We start from the raw sequence: 16,849 nt of genomic DNA on the forward strand, positions 1-16,849 counted from the left end.
GTAAACAATGCATTTATCAGTGAATGTTTGATATCAATGCTCATGATTATTGATATTATAAAAATTTACATTAGATTAAAGATGAGAAATGCCCTGAGATTACAAAAAGGGAAACTATAATCAATAGATAATCATTAACAATATCTAGATCCTGCAATAACTCATGCAAAAGTACACATATACACACACATGCCACATAAACTGACAAACCAGCAGTCAGTCTAACAGAACCAGTAAGTCCCTGAAGTGTGTACTGTAGTGGATCCAAATACTGACTGACAGGCTGGAGGCAGGCAGGTGAGGAAAATAACTTTTCCTTACAAGCTCAAAGCACTGCTGGAGCAGGAAGTCCATAAGGCCCATGAAAAAAAAAACATAACCCTGCATAGGTAAGTTCTGTCATAAGGCATCAGAAACAAAGACAAAGGAAAACCTGGAGTAAATTTACTGGGAAAATAATGATTAATTAATGCAAGTGTCACAATTGCGACAGCAAAAGTGTAACAGCAGACATGCAGCCAAATTTTAAACAAGTTCAAAGATTAAAGAAAATCATTATTAATAACAAAGCATCATCTCACACATCTGAAACACTTTGTGTTAATCCCCATTTCTGACCCCAAATGGAGTCAAAAATGAGGATTAGAAACTAATCACAGCGGCTTCTTACTCATTGCAGTTACTGTGAATCTATCAGCCTTCTCATAATTATAACTTTTAAAGCAATTTAAAGTATTATATACTATTATGCACTATAGTATGTGTATTATATGCTTAGATGCTTTGTCAAAAACTAAATGTGTAATGTGCATGAATCTGAGCTGTCTTAATGCATTAATCCTATTGATATTGTACTGAGAGAAAGTCACCAAACTTTTTGAATCTTTAGTATAAGTAGCTATAAAAAAGCCCTGAGAGACCACGTTACACATTACTGGGAAAACTCACAGCCAACAGGAAACTACTCTCCACCACGCAAAGAGATGAATTTCAGGATGGATGAGGCACATATGGCTCCATCATCTGGAAAGATAACTAGAGAGATGAGTGATGAGAAGACAGAAGGCTGCAGCGATAGTACAGGATGGTGCTCTTCATTTAAAATATGGATGAGCCACACACACACACACACACACACACACACACACACACACACACACACACACACAGATGTTGATTTGAATTGGGTGGTTTTCACAGTTGAACTTTACTCCAAGTTTTTGTAGTTTGAGGAGCGAGCAGGGCTGAGGGAGGGGACCATTTCATAACCATTAGAAAACATCACACTGAAACCTCCAAAATAAAAAGGCATCTATAAGCCATAATGGACGACCTCTAGAGGCCCCCGCCGAGGGTTTGGCCATAGCTTTTGCAGTCTCCCAACATTACCACTGTAAAATATCAAAGGACAGACCTTGAAAGAGTGTTCCATGCAAAGCTGCCAAAGAATTTCACAGAAATAAAAACCTTTCGACAACAGGAGTTCTAACCTGATTGAGAACATCAGAAAAACAACAGAAGTGTACTATAATGAGGTACCAAATACCCTCAAAAATCCTCTGTTAGTAGAGGAATGTTATCTAATACCTCTTTTTAAAAACATATAAACTATACATTTCTGCTGACAGAATTTAATCTCTCCTTGTCACATAAATAACTGGGCCTCCCATTCAAACAGAATCTAAATTCTGGAGGAGCCCTCCTCTTTTTCTTACTATAAATGTGTATTATACAGCATGCTAAGAGAGTTTACATTTCCCTTATTTAAGTATGTTCTTTTTTTCCCTTTTCTCTCAATTATCTCTAACATGCACAGTAGGTATAGAGGCCAGTATTAACATGTGAGCAGGACAATCCTTGCAACACTGTCTGATGAATGGCATTCAAGGCTGATGCTGAAGCTGTGTGTAGGCTGCTTCATCCCTCACAGTCTTATGTAAACAGACCTGAAGGTGATTTAAGGAATCCATTATGAGCTAGTGTACAAGAGTAAACATAGCTTTAACCTACAAAGTGACCCATCAAATATTCTATAAATCAGTTACTTCACTGTGCTGACATGCATACGATATGGTAAAATGTATGTATTGACAGTATACTCTTCAGAGTATTATGAAACTGAAAATCCTCTTGGACTTTGACAGGCTGTGGTCTCAGTAAAGCAAATGCAAGGCTTCCTGTTTTTGGCTAAAAGCCTGTTTTCGTGGTTCATTCAGTCATTTTGTAATATGATCTCAAACTATATTTACTATACACTACACTAAAAAAAAACAAAAGTAGCCCAGAGTACAACAGTTAACGCTAGCTAACACTAAGTGACGCAAGCGTCCGCTAACTCACACCAGCTTCTGCTAATTTAAGCCAGCTCTTCCTAACTGAAGCCAGCTACTGCTAATGGATGTGAGCTACCATTAATTAACGGCAACTACCGCTAATGGACACCAGCTACCATTCACAGCTCATTAACATGATTTTTCTCATCAATATAGTGACCCATTAAAATAATCACATATGCCTCCCTCCTTACATAGAATAAATACATCCTTGAATGTATTTGGAAGTGTTATAATTAGTTTACTTTAATAAATTTGTGGAAAATAATGTGGGTCAGACTTTGCAGGGGATGTGATTTTGACACACTACTAGCTTGTTAAGTAGCATACCTGAGATTTGGCAGTAAAATTCTCTTACTCCTAGTAAGGTTTACTTTTTGGCCTTTATCTTTCATCACCTTTTACCGTTTTCACTAGGTTTTTATTTTTAGCCAAAGAAAATTAAATTTAACCAAGCAACAATGTACTTGCTTTGGAAATATCTGTACACAAGCAGCAACGATAGAATCACTGTTACTTTAAAAACTGTTACAAACGGATTTGTACTGACTGAAATGAATTTATTACGAGGAAATTCAAGATTATACAGGTACAGCAGCCTGTGCTTTTGTAGGGAATTATGGGAGATTTCTTTGTTTAATTACAGGAGCACATAAATTTTTGTTGATTTTAATTGATGAATTTTCTGAATTATTGTCGGTTATCTCTACTGATTTTAACCATTTCATCTTAACTGGGGATTTTAACATTCACATAGATAACATAACGGATGGTAATGTCAAGGAATTTTCTTCCATATTGGACATGTTTGGTTTGTGGCAGCATGTAAAAGAACCGACCCACATTCAAGGTCACATTCTCGCACTCTGTTTGCTATGATTGAAAAACTTACAAATCCTCCTATACAGATAAGCCCAGAGCTCCTTTCCACTGAGAAATGCAACCAATTTGCCAACTTTTTTAGCCAAAAAATTAAAACAATTAGGCAAAATATTAATTCCACACAGTCACACAAGAAAAGTAGTCTGTGTCTAAAACCTGGAAATAATTCTAATGTTATGTCGCAATTTAAAGTGGTTGATTTAAAAATCCTACAAGAAACAGTTTGGCATTTGAAATCAACAACATGCACTCTGGACATGATACCATCCGACTTTTTAAAAACAGTTTTTACCTCAGTTGAAAGTGATCTCCTACTGATAGTTAACAGCTCAGTGGCATCAGGCATTTTTCCCAAGTCACTAAAGATAGCTGCTATTAAGCCACTCCTAAAGAAAAGGACTCTAGACGCCTCTATAATGAACAACTATAGACCTGTCTCTAACCTCTCTTTTATTTCCATAATTATTGAGAAAATTGTATTTCACCAACTTAATGACTTTTTAAATGAAAATGGAAATCTTGATAAATTTCAGTCCGGCTTCCGACCTCATCACAGCACTGAAACAGCTCTGGTCAAAGTGTTAAATGACATTAGGTTGAATACTGATTCTGGTCAAGTATCAGTCCTGGTTCTGTTGGATCTCAGTGCTGCGTTTGACACTGTAGATCACAGAATCCTGTTGCACAGGCTGGAAAACTGGGTTGGACTTTCTGGAGTGGCCCTTAACTGGTTCAGGTCCTATTTAGAAGGCCGGGGTTATTTTGTTACGATCGGCAGCTATGAATCTAAGCGAATGGCCATGACTTGTGGAGTCCCCCAGGGGTCAGTCCTTGGACCTCTTCTGTTCAACTTGTATATGCTCCCTTTGGGTCAAATATTACAGAACTATAGCATTTATTATCAAAGTTATGCTGATGATACACAACTTTATGTGTCTCTGTCACCAGATGACTGCAGTCCAATAGACTTATTGTGTCAGTGTCTGAAGCAAATAACACCTGGGTGAAGGAGAATTTTCTAAAATTAAATGAAGACAAAACTGAGATTATTCTGTTTGGTAGCAAAGAGGGTCAGCACTGGCAAACACCTGGAGACTCGGGCTCTTAAAATCACCAACCAAGTTCGTAACCTTGGAGTGTTGATAGACTCAGACCGGACTTTCAGCAGCCACATCAAAGCTGTCACCAAGACAGCTTTTTACCAGCTCAGAAACATCAACAGAATTAAAAGTTTATTCTCCCAGAAAGACCAAGAGAAACTCATCCATGCATTCATCTCCAGTGGGCTGGATTACTGTAATGGTCTTTTAACAGGACTTCCTAAAAAGAGCATTAAACATCTGCAGCTCATCCAAAACGCTGCTGCTAGAGTTTTTACCAGGACTAAGAGATCTGAACACATCACACCAGTTTTAAAATCTTTACACTGGCTTCCAGTCAGTCACAGAATAGATTTTAAAACCCTTCTGATTGTTTACAAATCCCAGAATGGTTTAGGCCCAGAATACATCTGTGATATGTTCAGAGAATATAAACCTAGCAGAGCTCTTAGAACCAAAGACTGGTCAACTAGTCCAGACCAGAGTCCAGACTAAACATGGAGAAGCAGCATTTAGCTGTTATGCTGCAAACAAGTGGAACAAACTGCCAGTGGAGATTAAACTTTCACCAAATGTAGACATTTTTAAATCCAGGTTAAAAACATTTCTTTTCTCATGTGCCTATGCATAAAATCTGCATGTTAACTTTTTTTTAACTTATCTTGCTTTTAATCATTTTAATGTAATTCATTATTTTATTGTGATTATGTGTTGAAGCCTTTTACTATTTCTAAATATCTGTAATGCCTTTGTTTTATGTAAAGCACTTTTAATAGTCCTGTACATGAAATGTGCTATACAAATAAACTGCCTTGCCTTTCCGAGGTTTCATGTTACTGTTGTGCAAATCGGTGTTGATTATGACAGATTCTTAAAAAAAATTGACACTTACCTGAATCAAAATAATGTGTACAATAGTTTAGTATAGCCTATAAATCCTAGGAGTGTCCTATCAGGAAAACATTAAGAGGGAGTCAGTGAGTGGAGATCCCAAACAAATACTTAGTTTTTGTGGTTCATCAAATGTCCCAAGTCTGGTTAAGGGCTAGTGAGGAGGGCAGGATTTCAACTCATCTCTTTTCTTATATTCACACTGGTACTCAAGTAAATTTTTTGTGCAGAGACTGTGTGTGAAGAGTGTGTAGTTTAACTCCCATGTGGCATTACATGGTAATTACAGGACTGCCTTTAAGTGTAGGTAATTCACTCTAATAAAAGTACAAGCTGATCACACCAGACTTTATATGAAAAGTGTAGTCATTTCACGCAAACCCTGACCTAAAACCTCAGATATTGTCTCAGTTAATACAATATCTTTTAGTGTTCATTAAATATCAAAAACACTGAGAAAATATAAGAGTATAGTCAAAATCAAATACAAGCATTGCCTATGTCAAACAACAGAAAACCAAGTGTATGGAAAATCAATAAGAGTTGAACAAACTTTGAAATACTGATCACTCATCAACAAACAGTGAATCAAAAAACCAATGAAGGAGCAATGTGGTAAGCAGAGGGCAGGAAGAATGATTGAAAGTTGAGTCAGTTATAATGTATGCCCAATTAGGTGCCTCAGACTGAGGTTGAAGATAGCTGAACATTGTGATGAATATTGACATATACCTGACTGAACTAATACAGAACTTTATATTATGTATCTATTTAAGAGAAAGGCTAAAGGCAAAAGCTTAAAGAAGTGGACATAAGGAAAATTTTGTAGCTATTATCGTAATGGTATGAGATTTGAGATACAGCTGCCATCTTGGATAAAAGGAACCAATATATTCAGTATAACACACTTGGTGTTACTGCAAGTTACAATGACTTTTAAAAGATGGAAAACTAGTGCTCTTTTGATTAAAAAACAAAAACATTCAAAATCTTTTTTTTAAGCAAAGACATATAAACAGCTATTAGTTGACAAATGTGATAGAAGAAATGGAAAAACCATTTTCCATCAGTTTACATTTTATAAATGTTGTACAGCTAATGCATACAATATAATTGTCCGTTTTCATTGCACAGTATACAACATCAGCCTTAACAGCAGTGAAAACAAAAAGCAAAATGTTGCTCCTAAAGAGAAGGCAGCATTTCAGGCTAATGTACCCATGCACCTATCAAACTGGATTTAATACTGGTTTCTTACTTTGCATGTAAAATATATGCAAAAAACATCAACAAATAATAAAATATATATCATTTTAGAAAATGAAAGCCTGTTAAAAAGTGACTTTTTCTCCCTATAAAATGAAACCATTAAAAGGAGCATATGACACTAACCATAAAACAGGACTGAGTGGTGCAGAAATAGATAAGAGAATAATTTCCATGGAGTCATAATGCTCCTGACATTAAAAACAGAAGCTATTAGTGTTCAGTTCAGAGGGTTTAATGTGGATGATGAATCACTAGAAATCCATACTGACAGGCATGTAAATATTTCGTCACAAAGCTTGTAAAAATTTTTTTTATAAAAGAAAGAATAAAAAAATAAAAGAAATTAGACTGAATTTGATGTAGTATGCGTGAGCTTAATTTTTTTTCTTTTTCTTTTCTTTAGAAGAGCCTAACAACAGCCAGTAGTCTTTCATTGAGGGACAATTATCCTCCCTCGTACAAGTGGTTCTACAAGTCCTCTTCTCTCATAACTGTCTGACCAAGTGGTGGGGCAAAGAAGAGAAAAATAATGGAGGATGAATATGAAAGCCTCCTCTTCATGGTTGAATTGTGAGTCTCGATATGGACTTGATGAAGGATCACATCTTTCTTTCACTCATGCAATCAGCAGCCAGACGGATTAATGTGTTAGCCCATGACTGCCAGAGGGATGAGGACATTTCATCTCGCACAGACATAATTCAAAATCTTTCTATCTTCTTCCATCTGACAGCTTTTTAAAACATTCACTTCATTCCAGCTTCTGAGAAGAGTGAAAACTCACACAGACCTGAGCCACCAGAAGTCCACATGAAAAGCAATTAAATCTGGAAAATGCCAACATATTATGAAGTTGACAAACTAAAAATACAAGAAAAAAATGTGAATTCCAAAAACCCTGTCTCTGCAAAAATGAGATAATACTCAAATGAAACCAGAGAACGTATTAATCTGTTGTTGTTTAAAACCTGATGGAATGTGAGATTCCCCCATGTTGGAGCTGCAGCAACGCTTGTTTGATAATATTTCAGTCATACTTTCATCTAAAATGGGGGATCATTTTCTAGAAATTCCAAAATTGGTCTTTCTCCAAGTTTGGAGGACAGTGTTAGCTATGAAACGCGTGGTGGAAAACCTAAATACAGGTAGAGGGACTAAAGGTGCATTTGCTATAACAGGTGTCCTATATGTCCTCATGTCGTTGTTCTTCTGTGACAATGACAATAAATACTTGAATTGAATTGAGACAAAATGTGTTATGAACAGATACAGCAGAACATGACAGAAAAGGGCACAATTTCATGCCAATTTTGTATTTTGAGTATTAAGAAGTGCACCACTCTGATTTCACCAAGAGCAGAAATAGCTATAAGAAATGAAATGAGTGATACAATACACAGTCATGAGGAAGAGAGAAAAGAAGTAATTGCCAGCAATACTCCAAGAGCCGACTGAAATTTTTGATGACACTTGCTAAGGTTTAGCATCTGCTTCTCTGCCTCTGCAGACAACTCAAAACTGAGTCAGGCTCATACATTAATGTTCAAATCTGGCAGGAATGAGCTGAAACACTGGCTTGGTGCCACAAAATCTGAGGTGGATACTGCCTTCATTTCAAATCTACATACATGTTGTTTCTGTGAATAAAATCCATCAGCATGTGGAAGTTTGTTCCTGCTTTTCACTTCCAGTCCCTGCACCCACCCAACCCTGTATTTATTTCTGACTTTTAGAATATGTGACGGGTTGAGGATGACGAGTGGCTTAAATTGCCAGATAAACAACAGGCCTAATGAATGTTGAGATTTTTGGTGAATAACTTTTCTCCAGGACAGCCCAAGCACTGATTAAAACCACCTTTTTACAAAGCTAAATCAAACAAAGATGGCTTGAATCCTTTTGTTATCACTACAAAATTTGAGCTTACATCTCTTTTCCTTAAGATTACCAGCTGGCCAACAAGCCAGAGCAGCTGCCAGTATCATGCATTTAGGCATGAGCCAAAGTTGTTGAAATCCATGGCAGCACATTGGAATATCCATTATACAAACCCTATTTTATTATTACTATTTTAATTTTGCCTTCTGCCATAGTATCATGACTGCTGTGTGATTAATTTATTTGCAAACGGCTGCCACATATGAACTGGTCTGGCTGACACTACACACGTATGAATGGGACAAAAGTAATTTGACTTAACAGTAAAATCTGAAAACTAATTAAGCATTAAACCAAACTTTTTTTCACAGGTAGATCCCAGAACATGCCAAATTATAAGAAATAAAATTAAATGTTCGAGCTAGTTTAATTCCATCACATCGAACCAGCTGGATCCTGTTGTTTGGCAAAAAGAGATAAAAATATCTAATTTCACTATGTGTTTTACTGGTTTCAATCCAAGAAAAGTCAAACCAGTCCCCAAACATTTGAACTACTTTTATGGTCAAATTGCTAGTGGGAAGTGTCAAGTGTGGTATGGATAAGGGGAAAATGTGAGAGGTTAAGTGACTTTGTTGATTTTCTTTCCTTTTCCTTTTTTTTTTTGTCACCATCTGAAATCGTCTTTACTATTTTTAGCAAATGGAGTAATGTTCCTTTACTACTAGCTTATATAGTTTGACATCCTGATTAAGAGCCTTTTACTATCTGGTATTTCTTTTGGTATAAGGGTCACTGTGTGTGTGTGTGTGTGGGAGCTGGAGCTTCTTCTTGAGTTTTCTTTGGTCAGATATAGTGGCAACAGTGGTTGTTCACTACCAAGAACCCTAATACTGGCACAGACAGATTTCTTCTTCAGTCATTACATCAGCTTTTATGATTTTTGATTTCAAACTTTCTAATTATAAATATGACACCTATAACATACCAAATTTTTCTTCAGTTTTTATTTTTGCCTCAGTTTTGGCATTTGTACAAAATGTATGCCAAATAGCAAAATAGCACCATTAAAAAATTCTAAAAAGACTAAAATGAGTTCAATTGCATTTGTCAAAATGACTCCATTTAAAAGTGTTTGCATGACAGTATATCATCTTCTCTGAACAAAATCTAGTTAAAAAAAAAAAAACACGCTGGGAGAAGACTATCTTTTATCATTACCATTATAATCAGGCAGTTAGTTGTTTTCTTCCCTCAAGCGCTTCACTGTTTAATGAGCTATGAATGACAAATACTACACTAAAGGTAGCAGTCTGTCACCTTCCTTCAGGGAAGTCACAGTATAAGTGTTTTGCTAATGGAAATAAAACTTGCTGCAAAGGGGCAATACTAAAAATGGGTATCTTCAGGGCAGCATGGTTGTTTCAATATTGTTAACCAAACAGGCCTCATGGAGGCGAGCTGCTCTGTGTCATTTTGCAGATGATTTTGTCAATGAAGAATCACCTCCAGTGTCAATTACCACACATCTGATAGCATTTTGAATTAATTTTGCACAGCCTGAATTAGGAAATGTAAAATAATAATTTGGGTTAAACCAGTGCATGGTATAGTGCATTTACATACAATATCCATTTACAGTAAGCACATTTTTGTGCAAATGCGCTAAAACAGCAAGATAAATGCCACATGTTTAGCTGAGCTTAGTGCTAAAGGAGAAGAACGTTTCTTGCAGTCTTAAATATTTTCACAAATCACTCTTATCTGGTCAACATCCCTATAGATATGAGATGTTTGGTCTTCTTTATATCCTTCTTTGCCTGCCAGTCTCCACCCCATCTTGCTTGTCCCCTTTACAGATCCATCCAACAACTTTTGATTTTCTCAGTGGCTGACTTGTAGAGGGCAAAAGTTTGAGAGGCTGTCATGCCTCAGTGAAGCACAACTCTCCCTCCATCCATTTATTCTACTTCCCTCCCTCCCCTTCAGATACTTGACTGAACTCAGAAGGTTCTGCAGGTTATGGGCTGAGCAGAGAAAGCATGGAGAGTCTGGAGCTAGAGCAGCCACAGAGGGAACGTCGCTGGGGCCAGGAGGCTAATAGCCTCTCAGTCAGTGACCGGTAAAGACGTCTGTCAGCCTTCCAAAGGTGAGGCAACATCCAAAGCTGCTGACAGGAGCATTGTGTTCCAGCTGTGCAATAAAACTGACAAATCTGAGCAGAGAAAAAAGTTGTGAAAGAGGCAAATGCTTGGGAGATAAGATAAAAGGAAAAATTGCACTTTTTAGCTTATAATTGACTGCTGATATGAAAGCTAGGACAAAGCACTACTCTGGTAGTATTATGAGGAGATCTAATACTGCTAAGAACATGGTTATGGTGCTTTTTCGATGTATAGTACCGTGTGGTGTGGAATGCTTAATTTGGCCATAGTATGGTATACCATCCTACATTTCACTTGGAACTCCCTCAGCTGTGGTTCCAAGTGTGATAAATTGATACCATATGGCAGGGACCACCAACTCTGGTCCCTGAAGGCCGGTGTCCTGCAGGTATTGTATGTTTCCCTACTGCAACAAACCTGATTCAAACAAAATGGATCTCCAACAGCTTGTTGTCAAGTTCTGCACAAGTCTGTTAATGACCTATTCATTTGAATCAGGTGTGTTGTTCCAGAGACACATCCAATACCTGCAAGATTCTGGCCCTCGTGGACTGGAGTTTTTGATCCCCATCATACAGTAATGTTGAAACAGTGTTGACTGGTCAGAGATTCATTGCCCGTAGATGTGAACAGCTTTCTACAGCAGCACACACTGATATAATTCCTTGTCCCATCAAATCGTTGAGAGTCCAGCAGAAAATTTTTCAACAAAATTTATTAACATTTGATTTGATTTGATGATTTGATTTGGATCAATTTGATTCATTTTTGCTAATGAAAACAGGTTTATTGTCTGCAAGTTTGTTTTTTTTTTTTTAGTTCTGCAGCTCAGTCCTGATGCCAGCAGATATTTAAATCCTCAGAACTAAAAAGAAGAATCAAACTCATAAACTGCATTTATCAGCCTAAACTCTTCTATATTCTTCACTTGTAAATCTGTCAGGATAAAAGCATCTGCTGTATCAGTGTAAAGAATTAAACATGCACAGCAAAGTTGTGAAACACCTGATCCCATCCAAAATGAAAACTAAATTAGAGGAAAGATGTACCATGCAGTTTGGTGTGGCACCAGGCAACAAAAAAGCAACATTATATGCAACTGTTAAAAAATAAGGTGTTTCAAGCAGTTCATTAGCAGTATTGTCTGTGGTAGAGACTTCTTATCATATGGACAAAAGCTGTAGACAAAGAAAATGAATTTTGTACCAGACACTTGTTTTGACACCATTTCATACTTAGATTAGTTTATATTAGTGAACCAATAACGTTTAAGCAGTCTTCTGGTTGCACATGTAGTTATAATTACAGCATTGCGGAAATAAAAACTCAAACTCTTTTGAAACTCTCACCAAGATTTGGATAACATTTTTGTTTGGTACTTCCATTTTACAGTTTTTCTGCATGTAAACAATAACTAGGGCATAGAGCATAAGGTTGTTGCATTCTGATATCAACAAACAAAACAGAAGTCAAGAAATGCTGGCAACAGCTCCATGTGGCCCACACATTTGACTTTAGCGAACAGGCTCCCATGACTGGGTGTCTACACTTCAGCCCTCTTATACACCAAAAAAATGCTAAATAAACACACTTAATGATGTGGAAAAGCCCAATCTGAATGATCCAGGTAGTTTCTATGTAATCTTGACAGACAAACGTCATGGACCGACAACAGTTCTTTGCCTGAGAGAAAAGATTGAAGTAAATGTCTGAAAGGTGCTATAATAACTGATAGGAAAGGCGATAAAATGGGGACAGAAAAGTAAAGAGCTATTTTTTTTTTTTTTTTGCTGCTTTCCACTTTTCAGTTAAAGTGACAATATTACCGTTAAATGTTTGGTACTCTCTGATCCTCCTCGCTATCTCTTCTGGCTGCATCAGATATCCAGACATGCCATCAGCTGGGGAGAAGCTGACCCCAGCAGTGTGCTAAACTTGGACCCATTGGACTGCCCGATCGATGGCTGCAGTCACACCCACAGATCTGTTATCAAAGTTCCAATTAGACTTACCACTATAATGGTGAAAGAGCTGGAGGAACAGAGACAGATGAGAATGCCATATAAGATCAGAAATTTGTGGCAAAGTAGCAACATTTGTACACCTCAAGAGCCCTTCAGATGGCGATGCGACAGCTACGTAAATGACAGAACTATTACCAAGACACAGAAAGAAATTGGACTCCTACAAAATACCCAATACATTTTTCTGCTCATTATGGAGCAAAAAGTGCACAGTGAGAAGAGAGAAAGTGATGGGAAAGAAGAAATGAAGAGAAAAATCAAGGAGGTCAAGAAAGAGAATATGAAAGGAGGATCATGGGGAGGAGTGTAATAAATGAGAGAGGAGGACTGGGAATGAAAGGCAAGTGAAAAAACAAGATTTGCAAAAAACTGAATTGGAAATGGTACCAGTGGTGACGGTTTTTGTTTCCCTGCTTGCCTTTGGAAGAACATAACAGTGATGACCCACAATGTGAAGCAATTTAATCCATGAGACAACTCCTCCTCTGTCTCTGAAGAATGCAGTAAAACCAGAGCCAAAAGGTCTTACTACCACCTATTACCTTTCTACACATACTCCACACTCCTTAGCACTGAAAGGTACTACAGCTCTGGATGCAAACCAAGCTGACCCTTCTCTGAGCCATATAACTCAATCCACAACATCTCCAGAAATTCTTAAAATCTAGACTTGCAGTGCCCCAGTTGCGGCCCCCATCCCATGCTCTTATCAGGCCTGCAGTCTCATGCTCTGAGCCAATATCATCCATCTAAATCATGAGCTGGCAAGCTCAGCTTGAGCCTGTGGGTGGAGGTTACGTGATTCCAATGCGGTATTCCTGCACTGTGCTGTTGTTGACATAAAACACTGGTACATGGTCTGGAACAGCAGAGATATAAACATGCAGTCACAAGTGTTTACGGTAGGCAAGAATGTCATAGATGCCAGAAGAAAAGTGGATGAAAAGATATGATGTCCCCTGCTCTCTCTTTTAGTGATTCTCATTACACTTCTGTCAGCAACAACAGAGGGGAACAATCGGGGTCCTCCAGGACGTCAGGAAGGGACTATTATACTCTAAAACTACATTTTAATCATCATCACTGGCACTACTATCATGCATTTTTTTTAATTTTAACAACTAAATGTTTGTGAAGAAATAAACTCCCTGAACTGGTCCTGTTGGTTTGTGCTAAAAGAAGCATTTAACATTGCATCAGAATTTTTCCATTCTAGTTTGCTGGAGAGACAATTTAATGTGTTCAGGTAAAATCAGGAGAGGCAACACATAGTAATTCAATAAGAGCTCAATTTGAAATGAGAGTTAAACTGACCAATCAATCATGGTATTGATCAGCTGTGCCCCAGTATAATCTCACATGGGAGTTTTAATAAGCTGGCAGCATGGAATTTGAAATAATAATAATGGAAACAGTTATTTTTACTAATCTACAATATCAAACAAGGTAATTTAATTCAGAAAAAGTTTAATTCAGTTTGCACATTGTGTGCAGCAATGTGCACTCTACTGACGGCCAACAGCTGAGCGTGCAGCAGTCAAGTGTCTGTCGGCATGTGGCTCGTGTGAAAAACAGACATCAAAAGTATTATGCACGCAAAAAGTGTATTGTGCATGGGGGCGCAGTTCCAAACCCACATGAATTAAAAAAAAACATTTTAGATGCTGTTAGTGATCTTAGATTGCAGCATGATAGTAAACAGCAGACTTAAACTCAGAGATGGATGGTGATGGATGGTTAATGTTGAGTCTCTGGCTCTGCATTGCTTCACTGCTTCCACCCATCCCTGGTAAGTCAACTGATCCACTTTTGGCTTTACACACACACACACACACATGCATATTATATATATATATATATATATATATATATATATATATATATATATATATATATATATATATATGTGTGTGTATATTATACATATATACATATATATATAAAATACATACATGTATAAAAAGACAATGAGTTGGATCAAACATCTTTCCTATTTTCTTTGGACAGACATACAAGTCCTTTTCTTGTTTGTTTTGTTTTTCCTTTCCTTCCTTTATGGTAGTAGACCATAATTCGCGGCAGGTTGTGGCAGCTGCAGGAAATGCTGCTGTAAGTTGCCGCTGCTACAATTTGAGCTGCTGTCTGTCGCCAGATGAGGATCAGCAGGTTAAAAATAAAGTCTGGTGTTACTTTTACACCTCTTAAAGCACAAATCCATCCCATTGCAGTCACATTTAAACAGAAACTCTGTGAAAGAATCAAAGTCTGAAACTAGCAAATCTACACCCTATATGTTCGCATCCCTTCATATGTGTAGTTTTCTATGCCTGCAAGTTGAGGACCCATTTATTCTTTTCCACGTTAACCACGCCCACCTTAAATGTCCAACCAATCACACAATACTTCTGAGCCCAACAAGACTAAAGTTCTGCTCAGCTCATTTGTTGAGAACAAGTCGCAAGCTGTCCCCATTCACGTCTGCAAGAGCAAAATTACATTTTGTTATCATGGCTTGAGGTAAAGAAAAAATTGAGTAAGGTCCCAGTGTTGTTACTAGACAAACAGCTAATTTTCAAACAGGCTGGTGTTATAGATATTAATCAGTTTGCCACAAAAAGCTTGTGCGTTTTCAGGTATTGTAAATACAGCTGTGCTTTACAGAGCTTCAGTGACCTTTTGCCACCAATTTCTACTCAGCTCATCCTCGAGTCCAACTGAATCTGTGTGCAGTATTTCAAGAAATTCCCTAAAGTGATTCTTTATATTGCAGGTAGAAGATTGGGACGATGGACAGTAACTGGACAGATATTTCCACTGAGAGCTGCACCAGAGCAAAACTGCTAAATCAAGCTTAAATAAAGTGAATATTGCCTTGACTGTGTGAGATATAAACACTTCCCCACAAAAAAGCATTTCTCTGTGTGTATTGCTAAATTGTAAATGTTGTTGTTCATAAAGTATGGATATATCAACTTGAAAAGGGATGATGCCACATTAATCAGGCTTTCCTTTATAAGTGGAATAAGTCTAAATGCTGAAAATGGAAAAGCATTAGAGACATACAGACATTAAACCCTTTTCCTATTAACTGGTTTGAAGTGAATAAAGTAGGTTTCACAGTGTCACCAGTGGGCGGCAACATAAGCTAAGTTGCTTGTGGTTGTAATTCAGTAGAAGAAGTAGTTGTCATAATAAAAGCAAACTTCAAGGAGGGAAAACAAGTGTTGTGGACATCTACAAAAGGAGAACAAAGAAATCTTTTCTTAAGGAGCTACTTTCATATCTAAGGATACTTTGGATACTATAATATAATATTTCTGGTCAGACTGCTAACTTTACTGTTTGCAGGCTCAGCTGGTGAGTCAAGATATTTTCATCCCTATCAGATCAGCTGTGGTGTGCAAAAGCATTTCCATACCTTCCAGTGTGCATCAAGCTTTCTTCAAAAGGTAGAAACACTTTTTTACATTCCAAGCATCTAACCAGCTATCAAAATGTGCAATGGAAACCTGGCTAATGGTGTGTTCACAGCTTCTCTTTTGCCATAAACATGCTTAAAAACTGCTTTAATAGGCAATAAAATGAAATGAGTAAACAGAAATATTATAAAGTGTCCTATCATGGTAAGCTACATATTAAAAAGAATATATGTCAGGATTTGGTAAATGTTTAGGCCTAAATAAGAACCAGAAATTGTTTTCTTTAAACAAATCCTAAAAACAGCTGCAGTGCTCACTACGCATGTATGTGAATTTGAAAAAATCAGGTTGCTGGGTACCTAAAGAGGAAATGCTAAAAGCCAGAGAAAAGAAATGGAATTAAAAGCAGATAACATGCTTCAGTGACAAGGCCTGACCTGGGGCTTGAGGATGCCTGATACCTGCAACCTGCATAGAAATACACACTGAGGATTAAATCTCAGTGCATCACACATGACCGCAACAAAAAAGCAAAGTCAGTAAGAGAGGATATCCTACATTCAAACACAAACAATTAGTTGTGAAGCAAGGCATGCATTTTTATTGCTTGAGCATGCCCATCCAAAGTTCTTCTTAGCAGACTCCCCAGTCTCCTGCAGGTAACTGCCGTAGCGCTCCAGCAAACCACTATAAAACGCTCATCAATCATGGAGGCTAATCTCAGGTTCTCGCTGGCACTTTCATTGTGCAGGACTTTTCTATAAGGCTGCCTTCACATAATGCCCTGCTCTGCTTGCTTTGACAGGCCAGTAGCCCTGCAGCTCCCTGCCATAAGAGCCATTCTCAAGTGGCACGCCTTTGAAGTGAAGCACTGGCAGGGCTCCGACT

At 37.6% G+C, this 16,849-nt stretch overlaps 1 protein-coding gene across 7 annotated transcripts in view; it reads right to left on the reverse strand.

Moving 5' to 3' along the window:
- sema5ba (sema domain, seven thrombospondin repeats (type 1 and type 1-like), transmembrane domain (TM) and short cytoplasmic domain, (semaphorin) 5Ba) overlaps positions 1-16,849 on the reverse strand; it is a 193,478-nt gene that overhangs the window by 99,151 nt on the left and 77,478 nt on the right. The window lies entirely within an intron of this gene.

The sequence above is a fragment of the Melanotaenia boesemani genome, chromosome 12, assembly GCF_017639745.1.
Source record: "Melanotaenia boesemani isolate fMelBoe1 chromosome 12, fMelBoe1.pri, whole genome shotgun sequence".
Classification (NCBI taxonomy): domain Eukaryota; kingdom Metazoa; phylum Chordata; class Actinopteri; order Atheriniformes; family Melanotaeniidae; genus Melanotaenia; species Melanotaenia boesemani.